The sequence below is a fragment of the Mycteria americana genome, chromosome 1 (genome assembly GCF_035582795.1).
Source record: "Mycteria americana isolate JAX WOST 10 ecotype Jacksonville Zoo and Gardens chromosome 1, USCA_MyAme_1.0, whole genome shotgun sequence".
Classification (NCBI taxonomy): domain Eukaryota; kingdom Metazoa; phylum Chordata; class Aves; order Ciconiiformes; family Ciconiidae; genus Mycteria; species Mycteria americana.
The window spans coordinates 21,373,318-21,397,178 of NC_134365.1; positions in this window are offsets into that span (position 1 = coordinate 21,373,318).

Sequence of the window (23,861 nt, forward strand, 5' to 3'; positions counted from 1 at the left end):
CCAAAGCCCATAGGTTATAGACAAGATCAGGACATAGGTCACAGTAAAATAGATGGGATATATTGTACAAAAGCAACACTATTATTCCTTTTATGGTTGACAAGAATTGATCATGCATTGTCCTAGTATGTATGGGAGAGGTACTCTTCGGTCAGGCCGTTGTCATTGTTAGCTTTTGAACTGACATTTGCAAGTTGAAAAAGCACCAAGAGTTGTGAAAACCACATTTTGAGTGTTAAGCTCTCTGTATACAGCACTAGGTGCATATGTTAAGACAATTCTCCCTGACAAACAGGGTGCACCCTGCCCTTCAAGTTATTTTCAGACCATTCTTAATACAGCACAAGGTTAGGCATACAAATAATTCAAGCTTGCCTTAACAAGTGACTAATTGAAAAGAATGCATGGCGAGAAAAAAAAAAAGCTTTAAAAAATCCTCAAGCAGTCCTGGATCATATATAGCAATAATATAAAAGACAGTTCTCAGTAATGGTCTTAGCTGACTGCCTGATACCCCTCCTTTTCCTTCCCTTTGTCTATCAGTCTGCCATGGATTATTTTCTGAGATTATATTTTAGCTGTTCTGAAAGAAAACTTCTGAGGTTATTCAAAGCCACTGTCTGTGGTGTGTGGTTTGTTTTTTTTTTCTTCCTTGGATCAAAATGGTATTTTCCTCATCTTTTTCAGCAGCTTCACACCATGTCTAACTTTCTGGTTTCAGTTCCAGTGTTAGTCCAAATACGACCTGTGGATAGAGCTCAAATATGTTTGCAAGAATCGTGTTTTTTCTCAGACTTCTCTTAGAATTAGATTTTAATGGATGCTAACGTAGTAGTCTTTCTCTTGCACTAGTGTATTAGATTTTCTTTCTTACTTGAAAGTACCTTTGAAATTGTATTTCTGTTGCATTAGACCTCCTTTTTGTAGCCTTTTTGTCTTGATTTTAACTTTTTTAAGTTATTCAAGTTAATATTTCCCCTTACAGGACTGGAATGTTAAAACTTAATTTCTAGTCTACTGATTGTTCTTTGTGGCACACATGGCTACATGTAACTTTACATGTTGAGATAACGGGCATGTCCTTATTACCCTGTCTTTGTTGAATTTCTTGGGGGCGAGGGGAAGAGTTGCTGTTAGTCCTATTGAATCTAGACCTCTTAACCCAAGATTCTGGAAGGTAGAGGAATCTCCTGGGATAATCTCTTGGGAGGTAAGACCTAGACCTGGATTTATTTTTTGTTCTTTCTGAGAATGCTCTGACCCCTAGGTTAACTAACAACTAGATGGGCAAGGCTACATATCTGGCCGCACATCAAAAGAGAAGAGCAAGCTCATACAAGTTTGTGTGTTCTCTTAGGTGGGGGGTGGGGGTTGGGGTTTTGTTTTGGTTTGGTTTCTAGAAAATGAGTATCTGTTATCAGTAGACACAACTTGCTGATCCTGATTCATACACTTAGGTTCTGTAGAAGGAATGAAAAGTCAGACTCATGTCCTGGGTGGGGTAGGTTTGAGGGGTGTTTTTGGCTAGGAGTACATATCTAGTTTGCTTAACTTTGGCTATCTAGAATGTAGATGTCAAAGTCTGGCTGAGTTGTTTGATAGTTGTCCTTAGAACAGATTACACCTGTTGGCACCCTGCTCACACCTGGTAGGTGCTGGGCTCCTAGAGTGGAATCTAGAAGTCCAGATGCAGGGAGTGTGATTACATGAATGTACTAACTGTTCCACTCTGCTCCTGGCACAGTGCAGTGTCCTGTACCTTGACCTAAGCTGGGCCTGGCCTGGCCTAGCATCAGCTTGCTTTCCTAGTATGGCATTATGACCATAAGCTGCAGATCCTGATTACACCAACTCTGGTTGTCCATTAAAGTTGGACTGTAAGGAAGTTAGTGACCTGTCTCCTAAATGTGCCTGAGACCCAGTTAACTCTTCCACACTTACACTTGCTGCAGCCAGAACTCATTCTGCCACTTGACCAAAATTGAGCTTTGCCACTGCCAAGAATATAAGGCAAATGAATTTCTGAGGTTACAAAATCACAGAATGGTTGAGGGTAGAATGTGCCTTCAGAGGCTGTCTAGGCCAACAAGCCTGCTCAAAGCAGGGTCAGCTAGAGCAGTACCTTGTTGTTCAGAACCATGTTTACTTGAGTTTTGAATATCTCCAGGAACTGGAGACTCAACAACCTTGCCTTCTTAACGTCCTCAGGAACCTTTTCTGATCACTATGACTTTTCAAAGATGATCAAGAATGGCTTTGCAATAACATTGGCTAGCCTCCACAGCACTCGTGGGTACATCCCGTCAGGCCCCACGGGCTTGCTGTCTGTCCAGCTTGTTCAAATGTTCCCTAATCTGATTCTCCTCCAGGTAAGTCTTCCTTGTTCCAGACATTCCCACAGGCCTGGGAATCCTGAAGGCAAATCTTACCAGTAAAGACCAAAGCGAAGAAGGTGTTGAGTACCTTGGCCTTTTCTGTGTCCTTTGTCACCTGGTCCCCTGCCCACAGCAGTGGGCTCATGTTTTCTGTCATCTTTCATTTGCTGCAGACATGCCTGTAGCAGCCCTTGATGCTCTTCAAATGCCTTGCTGGTTCTACGCCAGGTGGGCTTTGGCTTTCTTGACCCCATCCCTTCATGCTAAGACAGCGTCTCTGTATTCCTCCTGAGTCACTTGCCCCTGTTTCCACATTGTGTGTTCCTTTTTACATCTTGAGTTTACTCAGGAGCCCCTTGTTCATTTGTGCCGGCTTCCTGCCACCTTTGCTTGATTTCCCACGCATCAGGATTAGAGAAGGTGATCACTGAAAATCAACCGACTCTCCTGGACCTTCCTTCTGTCTAGGACTGTCTGCCTTAGCTTCCCCTCCAAGCAGATCCCTGAACAGGCCAAGGTCTACTCTCCTGACGTCAAGGGTTATGATCCTGCTATTGCTTTGATGGCAAAATGGTATTTGGTTACACTACTTGGTCTGCTGCTGAGGTAAAAATATTGTCTCTCTACTTACTGATGCTTTTTTGTTGAATTTGACCCTCCTAATTTAGCCTTTGTCAGTAGGGAGACTGTAGGCTCTTTGGGGCTGAGGGTCATCTTTTTGGTTTGCTTTTGTTAAATAGTCATGCCCTAATCCCCACCCATTCCCCAGTTCGCATCATAGCATTTGACATGTAGGATCCACATCTACCACTGCATCCACTAGTGCAGGAACTGCTTGAGTAGTAGCTGGAAAGTTGTGTGGCTAGGAGAAACATTCTTCTCTTGCTAAATTCCTCTGTATTCGCAGGGCACAGTAAGTCCAAGAGGGGGGAAAAAAAAAAAGGAAAAAAGTTGGATTTCATACTAGCTGAAAGATAAATGCTCAAGTTAAGCTTGTTGATGTTGGGACAGTCATCTTTAAATACATCTTGGGGCTGCTATGTCAGTATTTCTAAGCATATTTGAGAAATTGTTATGGATACTTTGGTGATGGTGCTTCATGTTTTGCAAATCTGTAATGTCCATGTAGTATAATCTATCACTTTGGTAATTATGTATACAATAACTTTATAAACCCAGTACTTTCTGTCCTCTTTTTCACAGATGTCATACCTGGACTAAGCATATTTATCTCCCTTGAGGAAAAAAGAAAAGGCACCTTAAATTAAATCAGTTCTGCTTCACATTAATTTGTTCTGTGTCTTCTAGGAATCTAGTCTGGATCCTGTTATTCTTGCCCATTCTGTGTACCTGTAAGAAGTTATTTCTAATTTAAAAAAAAAAAAAAAAGACATTGTTTTTCTTTAAGATTTCTTAGTTTTAAAAAAAGTTTGGCTTTTTTTTAATAAATGAGAAGGAGGAAGAATGAGGAACACATACTTTAAAACCAAAAAATAAGGTGGTCTACATATTGTTTTGGTTTGGGTTTTTTTCTAGATAAAAAAGGCTGCCCAAAAAAGGGATGTGTGAATAAACTGTTCAGTAGTCTAACAGGAGAGACCTTGTGGGTCATCTTATTCTTCCCTTGCCAGTGTGGAATTATTCTCTCTGTGCCATTTGGAAATGCAGTGTCTAATTACAAAATTGCTGAGGTAATGTCTTTTCCATCATTCCCTATTATTTTATCTATCAGAACATATTGTCAGGTGCTCATTTGATAGTAATTCTTTTTAATGACTACCACAATAAATAAGAACTCTTCCTGTATGCCGCTGTGATCAAGGCCTTACTTGTTTGAGGTAATGCACAGACACAAAAGATGGTCCTATGTAAGATCTTTGCCTAGCAAAAGCTGGAAGAGAAACGGATTCAGGGAACTGAGACTCATCTTTGACATTTAACATAAATAATACACAGTTTTGTAGTTCGCTTTCAAATTTTTTGGTTCCTGGAGTAGGCAATGTCGCATTTTCAAGCACTGAAGCAAAGGCGGCCAGAAACTACCATTTAGAAAAGCGTAACAACAGCTGACATTTTCATATGAAATGCAGTTACGTAAAGGAAATGGCTAACCATAACTCTTGGCAGCAATGAAACGTAGTTTCAGTGCTAAGATCAACTTAACTTGCTCTCGGGAAATTTAGAATTTTGCTGTATGAGTGTGTCCCCTCAGTGTCTTTGTAACATACTTTAAGAAAGTTATTGGTTTGTTTATTTATCAAGTAACAGCAAGGTTAGCTGTGGCTGCTCAGCGTTTGCGAATAGAAAGATCGCACATCACTGGGAATGGAGAAGAGGGAATGTGAGAAGTCATCAGGTGTATGAAGCAGCCGCCAGAAAGCGGTGGCATGGTATCCACCATCAATGGCAGTCTCTTGGAGCTCTTTAATAATTTTGTCCAAGGGCCTGGACTGAAGCAGCAGCTTCTCCTTAGTAATGAGGTTAGGAAATAAAGAATTGTATCTCAACTGCATTTTTACATTTACTAATCTATACATCTAAATGCTTATGTTTATAAAGAAATACTTTCATAGCTAGGTATATCTAGACCTATGTGCCATAGTATAGATAAATAAACACCTTTCAATTGATGTACTGCATAACTTTGTATCTTTTTTTTTCATTATACATTATAATATATGCAGTGATTAAAATAAATTCTTCTTACCTGATGTCAGCTTTGCAACAAGAAATTTGATTGCAGTGTGAGCTGTAGAAGGTGGATAAACTCTTCCCATGAGCTCGCAAGGGAGGAAGATGAGTCATTAAGACACAAGCTGTTCTGTCTTCTAGGACATAATTCTGTTATCAATTCATTGCACACTGTTCATGTTCAAAACAAACATAGTGTCCCCAGAATAAGTTTTATTTTATGTTAAAGCTCTTCACACAGATGGCATTTGACAGGCTATTTGACAAGACAGGCATCCTAATGGGACGACAGCTCTGGAATTCCTGTTGTTTGGGAAAGAGAGCCCTGTGGCAGGCATGGTGCGATGTTGCTTCAGGCATTCCCTTTGTAGATGATAAATGTTACTGCACAGCTGTTTGCCCCATGCAGAGATGCACAGCTGTGCTATGCTGGGAAAGAAGTATATCTCTGCGATGCTGTTTCAGTAGATTCTGCTGCAGATTTTCACAACTTTCGTGTAAGCCAGCAGAGGGTACTCTTAAGCTTCCAAGAAGAAGTTGTTATAGTGGCTGCTTCAGGAGGCCACTCTCTCAAACACAGTTACAGCACTGAGGAGAGGGGCCAAAAATGTGATCTTTTTAATTATATGGGCCTGATTGCACTTAAGTAAAACTGATTAATAGGTCATACTTCTTTGAATAAATCTTCTACACTGCATTCTTTCCAAAACCATAAACACCTGAGATCTTCTCAGTCATATAAAATAACATTAACTTAGAAACAGGAAAATTCAGGTTGGAATGGACTTCAGGATGTCTCTCATCCAACCATCTGCTGAAGCAGGGTCAGCTGTGAGGTTTGAGTAGCTGCCTTACCCACTCTTGAAAACCTCCAAGGATGGAGACTGCACAACCTATTTTGGCAACTGTCCTCACAGTCAAAATGTTTCTCTGTATATTCAGGCTGAACCTGTCTTGTTCCAACTTGCACCTGTTTTGTTCTCCTGCCGTGCACTGCTGTGAATCCTTGATCTTCTGGCTCTGCTCCCATTAATGCAGCCCAGGAGGCTGGAGGCCCTCTCTGCTGCAAGGGTGCTGCTGGCTCACGTGCATCTCGCTGCCCACCCGGAACCCCAGGGCTTTTTCCACAGAGCTGCTCTCCAGCTGTCAGTCCCCAGCCTGTATCACTGCAAGGGGCTCTTCCTTCCCAAGTGCAGGAATTTGCATTTGTCCTTGTTGAGTTTCATAAGGTTCCTCCAGCTTAGATAGATCCCGATTTTCCATCAATTCTTATATTTATACTACATTTTCATTCAAATCAACAGTTCTACTGCCTTTAATAGAATGAATTACATGTATAAAGCCTAAAAGTTTGTAGGCTTGTGGATTACAGCTTTATATATAAAGTTACTACAAGCAAAACTACAAAATTAGATTATGGATTTCTAACCTATTTAGCAAATAACAGAGGAACACAGTTTTATCTTTTCTTTGAAAAATAATGCTTCAAGAAGAAAAATAGTCTTTCTGACATAGCTTACATATCTCTTGTGTTGGTGTGATAGTCAAAGTACAAGGCACAAATGCACAGTTCACTCTACTTGACAGGATGATGTAAACCTCGTTATAAGTAGGATCTTTATTTTTAAAGGCTCATAATCTTTCTCTTAAAAACCATATATATTTATGTTATTACTCATCTGTACAAATATGGTTTATTTAAAGCACAACTGTTGCTCCTTCACTGGTTTTCAGTCCTTTCCTCTGCCAGTCAGCTACATCACCAGTTGTTCCTGTTGCCTACAGCTGTATGTTTTCTGCAGATCAGAAGTAGAGCAATGAGGTAGCCAGAAACACCTGGAACCTCTTCAGGATTCTTGCTAGCACATCTGGAGCTCCCAGGATCATCAGAGCACTGAGACTAATAGAACCACTTTTATGATCAATTTGCAACCTGGCACCACCTGAACCAGATGAGTTTTAATGAAAGCTGATGACTCATTAGGCGCAGTGTAACAGTGTTTTGTACAAGACCCTTGACTTGATACTACAGCCAATGAAATTCTACCTCTTTCTTCCCAAAACCTTGTGGAAACCTACTGGGGCAATAAAAATGTATGGTTTTGTGAAGGTCGCAGTCTAGCGTACTTCCCCTTTTATTTCATTTTTTTATGGCTTGATAGTTAGAAAAAGTAAGAGATTAGCAAGGAGGGAATTATGTACTGGAATATGTATAGACCAGGCAGTTACCATTCTTGTTTCCTGAAGAAAGGTGAGGTCAGTCTTCTGCTCCTTAGAGGTCTTTTATTTTTCCAACCATCATTAATTTAAATATGCAATATTTTTTTTTAACTCTTCCTTGTCACTACTGTGAAGACCATTCCAACAGTATGATAGAAATGCTAAATATAATAATTAGAAATGCTATTTCACTTTGGCATGAGGAATACACATTGCTTCAAATGTAAAATCCTTGTGTTTGTGCTTTGAATGTTTATATGTGGGTTTTATTTCACCTGGTTTGGGCACTCTTCAAAAGAAAGTAAATCCATGCGAATATACACATGTACGTCCTTGTTCAGGAAAGTGTGCAAAGCTTAAGTAGAAAGTACTCAAAGCCAAACGTATACATAGTCCTCTTCCCATACAGTTATTGGAATTTAAACAGAGGTTTAACCGATTTGCTGAATCAAGTAGATCAGCATGGGCGTGTGCTCGATGCTCTTCAAACAATAACATATACACTTCATTTTAAGGTTACGAATAATCTCACTGTCTTCAGTGTGACTGGTGCAATTAAAATTTAATACACATGGGAGAGGATTCAGCGCTGGCCCGGAGGGTTCAGGCAGTACATTGCACTATTGAAGGGAGAGATCTGCACGATGGCTGAAACGTTTCAATCTATGGCAAGGTCAACAACATATGGCGTAAGTGCCAAAGGTGGGGGAGAGGTAGATCCCGAATGTCACTCAGGTATAAAGAGCAGGGGCTACTGAGTCCTACCAGGACGTGGTGGTTCTCTTGACTCTTTCTGAGTTCAGGGCTCAGACGTCCCTGCCCCACAAAGAGGAGGAACAATTGGCTGCATCGTCCCTTTCAGAGGCCGTATTGCCTAGCTCCCACTGAGCTCCTTCCAGTGCACTTAGCTTCTCGTGTGGGAAAAAAAAAGTAGTCTGGCACACTGCACTTGAGAAGATGCTGACCCTTGTTCTACATCTCACACTTCCAGGGGAAACATCCATGGTTGTTGAATTTAGCTATATCAGAGCATGTGTTCCAAATCCTGTGAACTTATGTGTCTGTTAACAGCAATTTAAAAACCTGCCAGTTTTCATAGTATTCTATAAACAAGAATATGTAGTACTTCTGAAGAGTTATCTGCTATTACTCTGAAAATAGTATGATATTTACCAGGGAAATCATCACCAGTGGTAGTACACGCTCCCTATTGGCTTACATTCTTTATTATAATAATATTTGGGCTTCCCACAATGTGAACTAAGAACACAATGTTTACATGAGTTAGAAGCACAGTACTGGAAAGAAGCAACTATATGAGTTAATGTTCTTTGAATAGCAGTTGAATAAACTTCCATGGGAAATTTGTTTATTTCTGAACTTAAAAATGGTTCCAGGAAACATTCGTGCTGTGACAAAGTTTCACTGTTCTCTGGGGTAGAGAGGGATTTTATCACGGGATCATGGCCTTCTGAGTTTGCCAGTGAAAGAATGGATGTCCTTGTGTTTACAAATATAAAGAAACAGGAAAAAAAACCCCTTAATTCTGCAAACTAAGCTTGGCAGTTGTATTTAAGGTCCCAGGAAAGCCTTAAAAACCTTACAATTCCTAGTAGCAGGTTGAAGGAGGAGGTGATGAGGATTTGTAAAAATAAGCAGTTGTGGGAAACAGTCACTGCTGAGCTTTGTCATTGCAAATATCACTTCTTCTAATGCTGCTGTCCTCTATAAATAGGCAGTAAACATAAGATTTTTACCGAAGCATCCAAACTGTAGGTGAGCTTCACCTCAACAAAAGGTGGTGAAAAAAAAACAAAAAAACCCCAATGGGACTACAGGAAAAAATAGATGTGATGACATGTAGAGCAAAATATAGAATCTTCTGAAAACTAGAATAATCCTGAGTATACGGTGAAGACGATGCCAGTGAAATGGAACGGGCCCTTGCCACAGAAGTCGTTTCAATGGCACACTGACATTTTGCTTTGGTTCTTCCACAGCAAGAGCTGTGGAGCATGCCTCCAAAGCTTGTTGACTTACGCCTGTCAGCAAGGACAGACGACTGATGAATTAAGATGTGTGTAAAGGAAGCGCACCGAGTCATCAGTCAGTTACATCCTGCAAGATAGCAACAAAGATTGCCCTGAGTTTTTCCAGGGACACCTTCGAGGTACCTTTTTGAAAGCGCAGGAGGTTCAGAGAGCATGTCCATAAACAAATCCATGGGAAAGGACAGCCTGGTGGAGTGCAGGCAGGGATGAGATTTCTGAGTTCTAGGTCTAGCCTTGCTGTAAATTACCTGTGTGATTTTTGGATCATTTGCTTCACTAAGCTTTATTCTTTGGGCAGGCCTGTATTTGAGCGGCTGGCTTGGGAAGTGTTATCCCAGCGTGAGGAAAGCAGGCATCTCTCGATATAGAGGGTGAAATGACTCCAGTGTTTCCCATTGATTTTGGAGGCCAGACTCAGGAACGGAAAGCTTTGACCTTAACGAGGGAACTTAGCGGGCTTAGTGGCCACCCATAGTCACTGTTATTCAGAGCATCCTCGTGGTTTCCTGACTTGCTCTGGAGAACCTGCCAGGCCCGTGGCAGCCTGAGCTTTGGCTGAACGCAGTGGCAGCTGGTGCAAACCAAAGTTCACCTCTAGTGAACACAGGGATCACAGCAGTTTTGTGCTTTCTAGTGCTTCTGTGAAATTCGTATCACCACAGAAGTGGGAGAAGCCCTCAAATACCCCAATGAAGTGGGTCCAAAATGATGAAAATCATGAGAAGTGTCCAAAATTATGAAATAACTACAGGCTTTGGACTGTGAAGCATATCTCATACCAGTTCAAACAAAACTGAGAATTAACGTAGATTTTGTAAGGACAGGCAGCTGCATTTGGCAAGAACTCAAGCAAAATACAGGCAGGGAGAAAAAGTTGCTTTTGATTATACAAGGTTTGGTCGTATGGTCATAACTGGACTTCACACAGCCTCTTGTTCAGGGAATCAGCACTTTGCTGCATTCCCACAGCGATAATAAAATAGATGTACAGAGAAAATGACAAAAGCAACATGACGAATAAATACTGTGCCCAATCCTGCTCTTTTCCAAATGAAAACTTCTGAATTTTTCCTTTTTTCCCCCTGAAAAGTACCAGTTCTAATAAAAACAAAGCTCGTTAGGGGATGGCATTAACAGCAGGACAAAATGCTCTTTCTTCTTAGCAAAACCAACTTTTCTTTTGAGGACATGTGTCAAGAAATACTAAACTTCATGAAACCTCTTTAACTTCTCATTCTTTCATAATGAGTGATGTATCTCCTGGTGACAAATGATGAATGATTTAATAGAATACTTGTTTCTGCTAGCAGGAGTCACAACATATTTTCCAGGATAAAAGCTCTTAGATACAGTGATTCCTGTTTAAAGTAGAAACTGATTTTCAGAATCTCTACTGTAGTGGAAATCACTGAAACGGGACAAAAGGAATTTTTATTCTTTTCCAGCTGCAATTGCAGCTTAAGTTATTTTACTTGGATGGCCTTCTGCAGCTTCAAAGTTATGTACAAATGTTTAGCTAATCAGTAAAGTTGTGCACACAGGCAGGCAGGCAGGAGAGTAGTTGACGAATGCTTTCCAACACCAAATGGATTTTGGAGATGACTGGCGATACTGATTAAGCGATGCTGAGGATCATTTTTTCTGGCTAAAGCCTTGGCTTTCTCCGCCCCTCCCTTCCCCACCTGCCGCATTCCTCCCCACTCCCTCCTTGCTTTTATCTGCAGCCTCTCTCCTTCCTCACACCGCAGCTCTCCAAAGGCCTTTGCTCGCTGCTCACATTTTTTCCGCTCTCAGTCTCGGCTTACCTCACTTCTGTTGGCATCTAAAGAGATATATTGGCTGCTTTTCCTCGCCAGTAAAATCCCGGATGATCCCTAGGGATTCAACACCGCAGAGGGGATGGGACTAGCCAGCACGTAACTAGCCCGAATCGTGCAGCCAACCCTGTCATTTTGGTGTATCACTGCAAGTAAGGTGTGACCGTTGCTGTGATCAGTGGGAGATTTGCCGACAGCTTTTAACTAGACCATGACTGAGACCTTAGAGCACAGAAAATGAATGAGAAAAACCAGAAACCTTTCTGCCGATGTTTTAAAGAGGTCTGTTGCAAGGAAAATACCCTAGTCATTGGGGACTCCTCTGTATTGGAGCAAATGAGCTTTCAGAAAGGAACAAAAGCTCAAAAAAGAAAGAAAAGAAATAGATTTTATCTGAATACTCAATTTAGAGTATTAGAGAATAGAGTAACAGAGAAAACTTTATTTATTCTGGTCCTCTCAGAAAGAAAAATCTCAAACACCAAAGAAATGCAAGAATAGGTGTTAAACACAGGAATAAGTATCAACGATTGAATAGCAAACGGGTTTGCTTGCTCGCATGTAAGAAAAAGCAAAGTATCTTCGTAAGCCAAACCCTCACCTGGGAAGTTCTGGCAGGTAAGGACTCGGTGTGACTGGCGGCAGGAATGTGGATGCTATTGCTGACTGCATCTCTGGGCCCGCGGGTGCCAAACGCCTCTGAAAAACACCCTCCTCCCAAAGCGCCAGGCTGGGGTGGCTGAAGGTCTCTCGGTACAGTGCCAGACCGCATTAGGTGCTTCACAGAGCTATCACAAGTTGTTTGTTATGATTGTAGGCTTTCTTTACAAGGGTTAAGCAGTACTGAGCAGGGCTGGCAGCATGTTTATATACCTTAACCGAAGCCTGGTAGTCTGCTGAGTAAAAGTGCAAATAAAAATATTTATGAAACTGTTGTCCAAGTAAAACATAGATAATATTTTTGAACACAAAGGCTATTACCCATCAGTGAATAAAATGCTGCTACCTTGATGATGATTTCTTGTTTTGGATGTGTCAGTAGCTTAATACAAAGTCAGACTATTATACCCCTGATTAAGCTGAGAAAACAGAGTAAGTAGCACTCAGCAGACAAAATCAGTCCCTCCCGTTTTAGAAATTTATAATCTTTTGTCCTGCAGGGAGGCTTAATTTGGCTTGAATTAGCAGAAATTTCATTGTAATGGGTATGCAGTGATGTAAATCAAGTCCGGCTGTGGAGTACTGTACCACTTTGAATGCAGGTTATCACAGACTAAGGGTATGAATGAGGCTTGGATGCAAAAGCACTAAGGCTTCAGAATCAGCATATATTTTTCAAGGCAGATCTGCTTTGCAGTTTCACCATGGAAAAGAACAGAAAAATGTGTCCTTTTTTAATTGGAAATAGTTCTTCTGGCAGACTGAACACCCCTCAGTCAACAGACAGACATATTTTATAAACTATATTTTATCACATTGTTAAGAATTTATGCCTGCAGAGGTGTTATGGGACAGAGCAATGATAACTAAACCCAAATCCCATCAGTTGTATAGTAGTTTTAGTGCTATGCTATGTTACTAATCAATAGCATGTCATTGCTTTAGGGTGAAGCTTCTCATGCAAGGAGTATATTTTCAATGTAGGATTCTATTGTTATGCTCTTTGAGTATGTCTACCTATTCAGTAAATTTTGTTTCTCAACCTAATTTTCCATTATTATTAATGAAATAATTTGCTATTCAGTTATAATTGGTAATAATTGTTTGTGAAAGTTTGCTTTCTGTACCAATTTTATAGTTTCTCCAAAAAGGACAAAAAATGTAATTATGGGAACAGTTTATGGTAAGTCATCAGATGCCTTATGTACCAATCAGGCCCAGATCTGTATGTTGCAATTAAATTACCTGGTATGTGTGATAACACCTGCTTAGTATCTTCCAAGTCTTCCAAAAGAAAGCATGAATTTTCTATGTGTCCAGCTTTGTGTATATGAAATTTGTGGTGTCCAGCAGTGGTAGCTTTTAGGGCTACTTAGGAATTCTCTGCTCCTCTACCAAGTGTCTCCAAAAAAACCCTTTTCAAGTGTTGATGTCATACATAGTTTACTCTACAGCATCTAGGGTGCACTGTGCAATAAGCTGTCCATGTGGAGCTAGCCTTACTGCCAGGGCTGTTTAAAAGTGCCAAGAGATGCTGGACATAATGTGCTCAGGGACCCCTCAATGTAGATGCGTTGACTCTGGATCAGCACTCATGTCCGGCACTGACCCACCTGCACGCTGGCTGTGGGCTTCCTTCAGAGCAGGAGCATGGGGACCCCAAGTCAGCTTTGTCTGTGGGCAGCAGCTGAGTTTGAGAAATCTTCCTCTGGATGTTTGAGAACCTCATTCAAAACCAAAACCTTCAGATTCAGAAGCTCTAGGCAGTTCCCATTGTCTGGGTTACACTTAGCTCCAGGCTAAGTGGGTGTTGATTTACCCATCAGGGCAGCCAGGGATTCCCGTGGCATAGAAGCCACCAAAATAGATTTAATACAGCCTAGCAGCAGGAGAAATTTGTTCCCTAATTAGAAACATAGCTCTTAGGAGCAGGTCTCAGCCTGCTAAGTTTGAAGTAGCCTATGTGCTGTTATAAACTCCTGTAGGAGTCACTTTAGCCTCTCGTTGGGCTGAGGGTGATGGAAACAGAGAAGTACATCACTTATTTCCCATATGCTCCCTACTGTGGAAAGGCTGCCCACTCCTTAACTCATGGCAAGCTGAACCTTTCCTCATGAGGCCCCTGATGCTAAATGTGTCGGCCAAACCCCATAAATGGCCCCTACCCCCTGCCTGCATGAGCATCTTCAGTCAGAACTAGACCTCTGTATTACAGAGCCGTTTTATAGGGTAGTGTTAGGAATAAATAATAAATCCCACCTGTGAAATGCTAGAGACTCATTGCTTATACCCAATCAGAACAGGAAATTACCTTCTTCTTAGGATATACTCCTTTCCTGGACTTACAACTAGGCAAAATTATGGTATGAGGTGCCCACTCAGTGAGGCAAGAACTTGGTGAAATACAGGAGAAAAGCAGATTCTTAGTTCTCTTAGACTTCAGAGTAATTAAGCTATACTGAAAAAATGCTGTCTCTGTTCGTGTCACCCAGTACTTGCTGAGCGTTCATTTAAAAAAAAAGAAACAGAAAGGCATCCAGAAGACAATTAGAAACTTGCAGAATATAGCAATTCATTGAACATAACCCACAAAAGTAACTGAAACCACCTGTTTCCACTTCCTCCTTAAAAAAGAAAGTACTGCGATGTATAAAGCGCAGAGCAGTGAATGCAGCAAATCCTGAAGATGGATCATGGCAAACACAGCCGCACAGAACTTGTTTAACAGGGAAATGGCATATCCCCTTCTTTTTTCACTTTAAATCCAAGCATTTGTATTCACTATCTTTTGTATAGCTTCAGTCTGCTAGGCGATAAACCTCACCTACTAGAAACCTGGCCTCAGATTATCTGTGCTGTACAATTTTATTAAGTTTTAGGGTCCTTTCCAGGCTTTATATTAATTGAGTTGTGTTTAGTTTGGAACCTAATGATGAAAACGGTCACGGGTTCTCACTGAAGAGCACAAAATACATTTTACTCCCACTCCAGCTGAGGAGGTAATGAAAACTACCATTCCAAACACTTCCATTTCTTGTGGTCTCCTGCTTAGGTACAAACTTAATACTGATGTTAAATGGTGCTTTACCGTGTGAGTGCCCTGTCAGTTCATGCTGGCTTCATCTGTATGCTCACTAAGTAATTGGTACCTCTGGCCAGCAGATGACGCATTCGTTCTGTGTGGTCTCTGTTGCTGACCCATACTGAGGTGTTTTGAAACTTTCCTCGCATCCTTTAAAACACTGTAAAGAACATATTCAGGTATGGAGTAGATTACTGCTGCCTTTACCAAGACAATTCAAACATTTTTTTTTTTCAGAAATGCCAGGTTCTCTTGTTTCACGTCTTATCCAGCCTTTTCCTTATACACAATAGGTGCCTCTACTGCAGTTTCGCGCTTGCGAAACTGCAACTGATTGTTGCACTAATATTTGAAACCACGATGTCTCTGAATGTCAAGAACTCATTACTTAGACCCTTTATCTTTTGTTATTTTAAGTAACTTAATGGAATGAAATAAGTCAAAGAAAAATGGAAAAAACCTTGTCGTTGTAATTGGCCAGATCCTCAGCTGGCAAAACTTCAAAGTTGCATCAGTTTATGGGGTGAGGCCTTCAGATGCTGGAGAAATTACCTCTGAGAAGGCTGTATGCTATACACGTTATGCATATAATGGTTTGCTGTACAATAGCTGCTAATTGATCATTTAAAAAGCGCTGTTAGCAATTCAGATAACATTAAGTATATTGTACATTTGCACTTCTTGATCTTCCTTTCACACGCAATTACGACGTCCTTTGATTGACATTTATGTTGTCAACACTTACTCTGCAGCATGCATAGTTAAATAAGCATTAATGTTACAAAATCTGGTTTTAATATCTGCTTGAAAACCACAGTTATCCAGCCTGCTTCATTACTGTAGCACTGGCCTGAAGTAGAGATGCAGGAGTTTGTTGTACTAGATGGTGGAATGAATTTGTGATTTGATTCCCCAGAGCTGGTTTCCCTTCAGTCCTCCTGTAACATGAAGGTGACTCAACAGGGTCGATAGCCAATGGAGCTATGCAGAGCGTGTTTGTTTGGTGTCTCTTCGCAGTTCTGTTCAGGTTTCCCCGGGGGGACAAAGCAGTTCAGGAACAATAGTGAAATGACATATGCTTGAACTAGGAGCACATGGCATCTGTAAAACTTCCATCCTTAATGGCTTGGCAGTGGATCATTTGGGAATTAGGGATGAAAGCAACAGATGTTATGCATTCAAGCACCTGGATAAAGAAATGAAAACCTGAAAACTACATATATTATTTTGACAAAGCAAAACGGTGAAACTTGCATTTGTCTGTGATGTCCCATCCTATTCAGATAAGGTGCTGTTTGTTTTTAAGTGGAAATATGGCTTGGCATAACATGACAAAACCATAAAGGCCCTTGTGGCCATGTTACATCTGGGTCAGATGTATTTGATGTTCTTACTTTGATGTCCTGTGTAATCAGTGTGTTTTCAGCTTAGATCTTGAATCCACATCTCTTGTAAACAAGAACAATTCCCAGACCTTTTGATCTGCAAAATGACTCATTCTTCCACAGCTCTCCTCCAGGACAGCAGAGAGAAGATTCTTGTTCCTAGGGGTTTCTTTGGCATGCTCCTCCAAGACATATAAAGCTCTCTCCTAAAAAAATTAGAGGGGCTAAACAAGGTCTCTGCTGGATCTCTTGGAGCTTTTTCTTTGACATTCTTCCCATGGCTTTCCTTGGGACTTTAAAAACTTGGATAAAGTTCCCTATGATGACTGGATTCATTGACCACATTGCCTGGGACTTGTTTGATAAGGAAACCTGGACTGTAAAGTAAGAAAGGAAATAATGGATGTTATAGAGACTGATGGATTGTGAAGGAAGCAAAGAAACTGTGGACAAGGACCAGGAAAGTGCAAGATAAGGTTGGACAGAGGGAGAACAGAGGCAGCAGAGCCAACAAGGACTTGGTGACAGGTGGAGCTTTGAGACAGGCTAGGCAAGGACATGAGGACAAGGGACTGAGGTGCCCAGGGCAAGGACGTTGCGACTGGCTGAGGAGTTTGAAGGAGCAATTTAGAAATCTGAACTCCCGGGATCAAGACCTGTGAGTAGGGAGAAGTGATGGGAGGTGGGTGAGAGGGGAGCCAGGCTGCACGAGCGTCCAGGGCAGGGGGAGCAGGCCTGGCTTGGCGGGCAAAATAGGAGCAAGCCTTGGAGTCAGGGATGTAGAAAAGACAAGACTGAGGCCAGCCCAGAGGGAGAGGGAGCCCTAGCAAAACCGGGTGAGAAGTGGTGACCACTAAAAACATACTCGTCACCATATGACCACACTCCTGATCTTCACCATTCATCCACACTTACCGCTTTCTGTGGTACAAACTGGCAAAATGTTCTGTTCCTTTCAGAGCTGGTGAAAATCTCTCATCTGTGAATTAAGGGGTTAGGTTTTGTATTAAAAAACCCCACATTAGCCTTATTGAAAGTGTGAGGGTTCATTTCGGTTCAAAAAGAGATTTTTTTCTTTAAAAGCTTACAACCATTTTGAAAAAACATTTTTTCCCACCTGTCCCTATCCCATTCAACCTGCGAGTACTAAATAAGGTACGTATCTTGCTAAAAATAGGATAAGATCATGTAAGGAAAGACAATGCCAACGCATTTACAGAAGTCTGAATTACAATAATCCTTTTTGCTGGTGCATTTTGACTTTTCAAATCACTCTTAATAGTACTCTTTTAAAACACACTTTTCCATTACTAGATAGAAACATTTCTATCTAATATACTGAGACATTACACGTGATTTCTATTTATGTCTGCCTCCTCTATTGTGCTTCTTTTGTGTGATATACTCAGAATAGTGTGTAGTAGCTGTGAGCTATTTTTGGCATGTAATACTGTAGATGTGAGCAATGGACCATGTGTTAGAGAGAGAGGAGGATTCTGCAGAAGATATCTCATTAGGTGCTATTAAAAGTAACTCGCAAATAATGAGAAATGCAGCAACCTCCCAGCACAGCAAGGCACGAAACCCATTTGCATGTAAGCAAATAGAAGCAGAAAGCAGTGGCGCATTTTTCTAATTGATGGGTGCCGTCCACCTTCTAAACTGCTTATTTTGACACAAAGACACTACACAGGCCCAAATCTCATTTTTTACTTTGGTTTCCCAGTTAGATTTCTTTCTGTTTCTTGTCTTTTCTCAGCTAGAGGGAAAGCACATGTCTACGTGTCCTTATCTCATGTCTTTAACTTTATGTGTTTTTTTTCCTGAAGAGCACTTACTGAGAGCCGTGCCGGAAAGCTTGCTGTGACGTGTCATCCCCGAGCGTTTCGGCGGGGGGCTATCGGGGACCTGCAGCATCCAGCGGGGTCATAGAAACCCAGGCTGATGAGTTTCCCTGGCATAGCTTTCACATCATGCACAAACACATGCTTAAAATACGTAGTGTGGGCCATGTCAAGGCACCCCCGTTGCCCTCTCCCTTACTAAAGGTGCCGCTGGCTCATCGGGTCATTTTTAGCTTTTGGCTACAAAACTGCTGGGGTTTACTGAGAGGTGCTGGGAGTTTCCCTCGTGTTTTCCGTTGGAGAAACCTACATCCTGTTATTGGGGTGCTTTTCCTCTTCCCTTTGCAAAGTGAAAGAGGTCCAGGAATGCGTTGTTTATCTGTTCCAAACTCTTTCTGGCTCGTGTCTATCCATGAGCGGCAAGCGCCTAAATAAAAAGGAAACGCTATCTAGTCGGGTGCTGATTTAAAAGCAACACAGAGTGAACTGCGCTAAAAAATGTATATGTACATGTAAGTATGTGTACAAATGTATTAAACACCGCATGACTGATCCTAAAAAGCCCGTCCTTCAGGCCTAAAACATTTACATTCATAACTGAAAATTTCTTGCGTACACCTATCTTTACCTATTTCTGTACGACAACGTATGTGAGCGTGTATCTGTTGATTTCACAGCGTTACATATACCAACGTGGACCTGACCTTTGGTCTTTTTAAAATGCTGGTGAGGCTTCCCTGGTGTCAGACAGCCACTAGAGGGGACTGCGACGCTGTGCCAGAGAAGCTGGATTTGGGGGCTTTTGAGCATGGCCTTTCTGTTGCTAATACGTGTTTGTTTAATGTTTCGTTGCCAGGTCTGGCCTGCGTCTGCGGTAAGTCCCGCACAGGCAGGTTGGCCTGGAGCTTTCCCTTTCACCCAGCTGGACGATGGAGGGCGAGGGACGGTGTTTCTGGCAGCGTCTCCGTGGGTGAGAGGCTGGACGGGGAGGGAGGCTGCTGCCCTTGCGCTAACATCTGGCCGCACCGCGGGAGGGAAGGGTGGCCCCGAGAGCCCCGCGGCCCCCCTGGACGTTTTATTCTAGAGATTTACAAGTGCTCGAGTGATGCGTGTGGTATGAGACTGCTGGATTCACAGGGAAACCCGGTAAGAAAATGAAACCTGGTCAGGAAAAGTCTGAGCCATGCACGTCCCTGACTCCCATTTCCGTAACACCAAGATAGAAGCATTTGCACGCTTGGCCGCACAAGAAACCCGTTCAGTGATACTTCTCTAAATGATAAAGAAATTACTATTTAGGTTTTTATGGAAAGGAGAAAGCTTAAAATATGTGTGCATTATCTAGATATATTTGGGATATAGCAATCCTTCATACAGTTATGATATTTATTCAGGAAGGGTCAGTGGTTAAAGTAAGCCTGGACAATAAGCATCCTAACAGAGCTGAGACACCTGGTTCATGTCCGCTGTTGTTTCCATGTCCTGTAAGTTTATTAGAGAGACATGTGACAGCTTACAAGAATAAACCTACGCTGATGAAATACCTTTGCTTCCCCTGGGGCAAGAGAAGGCCTCTGTTACAGTAGTAACAATACTAATACCTTTTCCATTTCTTTTCAGGGTAAATACTACCATCTTCTCCTCTTGAGGCATTCCCTATTACAGCTGAGTACTGTGCCAAGTCTCTGGCACATGGTCCAAAAATGTCAGAAGCCTTCTCACCTTCCTGACTTCTCCTGGCTTGCTTTACTGCACTTCCATGGTATATCAGTCCCTTAAAGCTACCCAAAGCTCTCAAATGCCTTGAAAACTTTTGGGGGTAGTCCAGTTTGAAGGTCAGTGGAATCAATTAGGAAGGTTTCACTGACTTCAGTTAATTTGGACAAAGCTTCCATCCTGCTCTAAAAGTTGTAATCTTTGTCTTACGTTTTTCAAGAATTTGTGAGATGGAGAAGCATGCTGGTTAGCTTGGAATAAGCTTCCAGCTGTGTGAACCATTACATGTACTGTGCTAGAGTGCCTTTAATTTCTACAACTGCCTGAGTATGTGGCAGTCAACTGTCAAAGTCTCAGTTGAACAGCAAAACCAAGGGCTAGGCTCCTAGAGCACCTTCCATGCTCTTAGAGTGTACTGGAGATTTGTTTGCTTATAAAAACCCACCTGAAGACGACTTCATCTGAGCGCCGGGTGAGTTTGGTCCATGTGATGGATGAGGTGTCTGACCTTCCAAAAGCTTTCAAAGGGTCTGGTGTAACTATGGGAGCATACGGTGTACAGTGGTACCGGGCTGGAGATTCCCAGCTGGGACATGGCTGAGCTGGTATGTAGGAGCCTCTCAGCTGGGGAAAGGGACCCATAAGCAGGGGTACTAATTCTCTCTGGTTTGTGCATCTCTACGCTGAGATATATGCAGAGAACTGAAGGCACTGGAGAAGTCTGCAAGATTATTTAGTAATTTCTCAGAAACCAGATGATAAAAGAAAATCAACTGGAAATCCCTTTTCTTAAAAAAAAAAGGCAGGCAATTGCAGGTCAAAAGTGCAAAGTCATTATAGATGGCGGCATGTCCAGGAAGGGGAAAGTGAGGACAGCCTAGAAAAAGCTTTTTAAAAAGCAAAAAGACAGGGAATCCCCTGAGCTCCAATTTATAAGGAAGTGTCAGGAGGCAGGAAGCAAGCACTGTGGTTCAACTGCAGTGAGAAACAGGGCTTTTGTGGCTTTCTGTGGTCACCCAGTGTCTCTGTGAGGTGACTTGATGTTTTAAACACTGATGGTGATTGAGGTAAATCACTCGGGTAGGAGGAGAGTGAAAACTCCATGGTCATGCGGACCACATTCTGGCTTCTTGAATCCAGGTGGAAGTCTGCTACTCCTTGCGTGTTCAGGGAGTCCCAGGTATTGTCATCTTCTCTTTCCTGACAGTGCCTCAGAGGCATCACCAGGTATGGTGGTGGCTTTAAGCTTACACCAACCACACTACAAAACAGCTTCTGAGTAACCAGGATATGGTAAAAAAGTTTCAGGCCCTGGCTTTGAACAGGTGATTAAGTGCTTTATAGCCTGTGCTATGCACACCAGACCCCATCCTACTCATATCCCCACTAAGCAACATACACCATTTCCCTTTTTTCACTTATTTATCTTTGCGAGTTTTTATTGGGGTGTTTTCTCTGCTGCTTGGTTACAGGTTTGTGTTGGACTGTGAATAATTGCTTCGGTTGGTTTCTTGCTTGTTCGGCCTAACTGATCTCATTGATTTAAAATAAAATTTTTTAAAAAATCCAAATTAATATAAGAAAGAACCAAAGTAACTGCAGAGAAGGTTGTTTTTAATGTCCTCATTTTCACTTGCTGTTTGACTTTGTTCTGCCATGAAGGGCCAGCCGTCAGTGTTTGTATCTGCACACACACACATGTACACACACACAGATACAATGAACTCTTTCATAGCCAGGCTTTACCAGTAAATGGAGAGTAATGTTGAGTGCCTGCTGCTCTCCTGTTCATACAATTATCTTGGATTTGATCGTACATGCTTTTGAATGCTGCCTGTAAGGTGCTTCGTGACCTCGGATGTCACACAACATCCCTCTCCTGTCCGATGGTTAAGTACCGAGCTGCTAGAGCATCTCTGTGTGAAGTGGATTTCAAACTCTCTGGAAAAGATGCTTTTTATTCAGAAATTCTTTTTAAGTATGCTCCAGTAAATGTTCCCTTTAGTTTAGACAAGGGTATGAAAGGCTTCACTTAACAGTATTACTGAGGTCGTGTAGCAGTGAAAAATGTAGGAGCCCAAGGATTTTACAGCCGTTTTTTTAGCAGGTTGAAAGTAAAAAGTATAAAAAAATACCAGTGCATATAAATACCCCTGTATATGTATTTTATAGTGCAATAGCTCAAGAAAGATCAAATTCAACACAGATTTTGTTCTTTAAATATAAATGTCAATTTATGAACAACGTTGTAGCCAAATCATATCACTGTGGAAAGACAAGGGCTCTCTTGTTTACCATGTCTCTCCAAATTACCTGCAATGACTTGTGTAGACATGTATAAACAAAGTCCAAAATCATAATTTAATAGGTACATTGCAAGGCCCGATTTTTATAACTGGTAGTCACAAAGGTCTGGGCTGGGGAGTGAGAAGTGAACCAGATATAGAGTTAGTTGAGGACATAAATGTCAGCCACACTATCATACTAGTAAAATGTGTGTATGGATTAGAATGATTTGAATTTGCATATTTGGCACTGTTTATTTTTTAGTTCCCTAAAGCATCGAGGATAGACATATCATATCAGCCAAATCTCATAAAATTGGCTCCTGCCTTGCACTGGCATGCTGTAAAGCATGTATTTTAAATCCTACCAGCAGTCCCTCTTCTGCTCTGTAAGTACAATGCCAGATGCCACGGGACAACCTGATCTTGCACACTTGCAGAGCGGTCACTGAGTAGGAGGAAGGCCATAATGCTGAGCAGCAGCTGGGATAAGCATGTACCCAGCCTGGAGCCAAGATAACATTGCTGTGAATTTTTTAAAGCGTAGTGGCTAGTCTGACTAAAGCTATCTGGGACTTGGACATGCAGCTCCTAGTCATGTTGAAGGCACATACGGGGTGTGTATATTTAATGCCTGTGAATCTAATGGCTGTGATCTCGTACTCTGCCTGGCCATTTAGGAACAGAAGATCACTGGTAGTTAAAACCATATGTGTAATGCCTGCAAAGTGATAAGAAAATGTGGAGGAAACATATATTCATTACATGAACAAACATGGTAGGAACAAAGTTCATCTTACAGAAGTTGCTCAAAAAGTTAGTTATTTAAATCTAAGATGTCAAAGTTCAAGTTTATTTCATCCTAGATTAGACTCGTGCATCTGGATTCAGTTATCTAAATGTAGGCTCTGTGTCATTTCAGCATAGGTCCTGTGTAATTTTAAATGCTTGTGAGACATCTCACCTGCTGTTCCAAAAAATTTCAAATCTTTTGCAAATTCAGTGTCATATGCTAGCCCTGTGAGGATGCCACAAATGGCTTAGAGTACCTAAGTACTCTAAAGTAGCACAAGACACCTACAAGTATTCCTTGAATACTTTAAACACTTTTGACACCAAAACCTAGTTGTCTTAATCCAGTGCTAAATCCCACTCCTAAAATTCAGTGGCATCAATCCCAATCAACAAACCTCAAAACTTTAGCTTTGCAAATGTCTGTCAATATGCTTGTACTAGTAACTAGATGATCAGTATCACATTGATTTAGTAATGATGGAGGCTTTGGACAGGAGTAACAGGTTTAAACTAAGATGAAAGACAGCAGATCTAATTACTATTCTTTGAAAATATGAAGGAGCTAGATTTTTGCTTCCTTGAATGGCTCAGGGACAAAATAGCCTCACAACTTTTCAAATTTGGAAAGTAAAAAATATTGCTTTAAGAATAATGATGAACGGAACAACACTCAGTATTCTCACACATAATAAGCTGTCATCAGTTACTGGATCCCATCTAGAAGCTGGAGACGTTACTGTGGTCCTTTCTGGAACCTGTTTTATTTATGTAATGCACATTTCATCCAGCCATGCTGCAAGGTCTCCTTGAGCCTCAATTTTGCTCTGAAATATGGCAATTTGTGATTGTTAGCAAAAGGAAGTTTGAGATTCCCGCCCCGGGAATGGGACCATCTGCTGCTATGATCTCATGGATAATGGTCTCTCCCATGAAGGTGTAA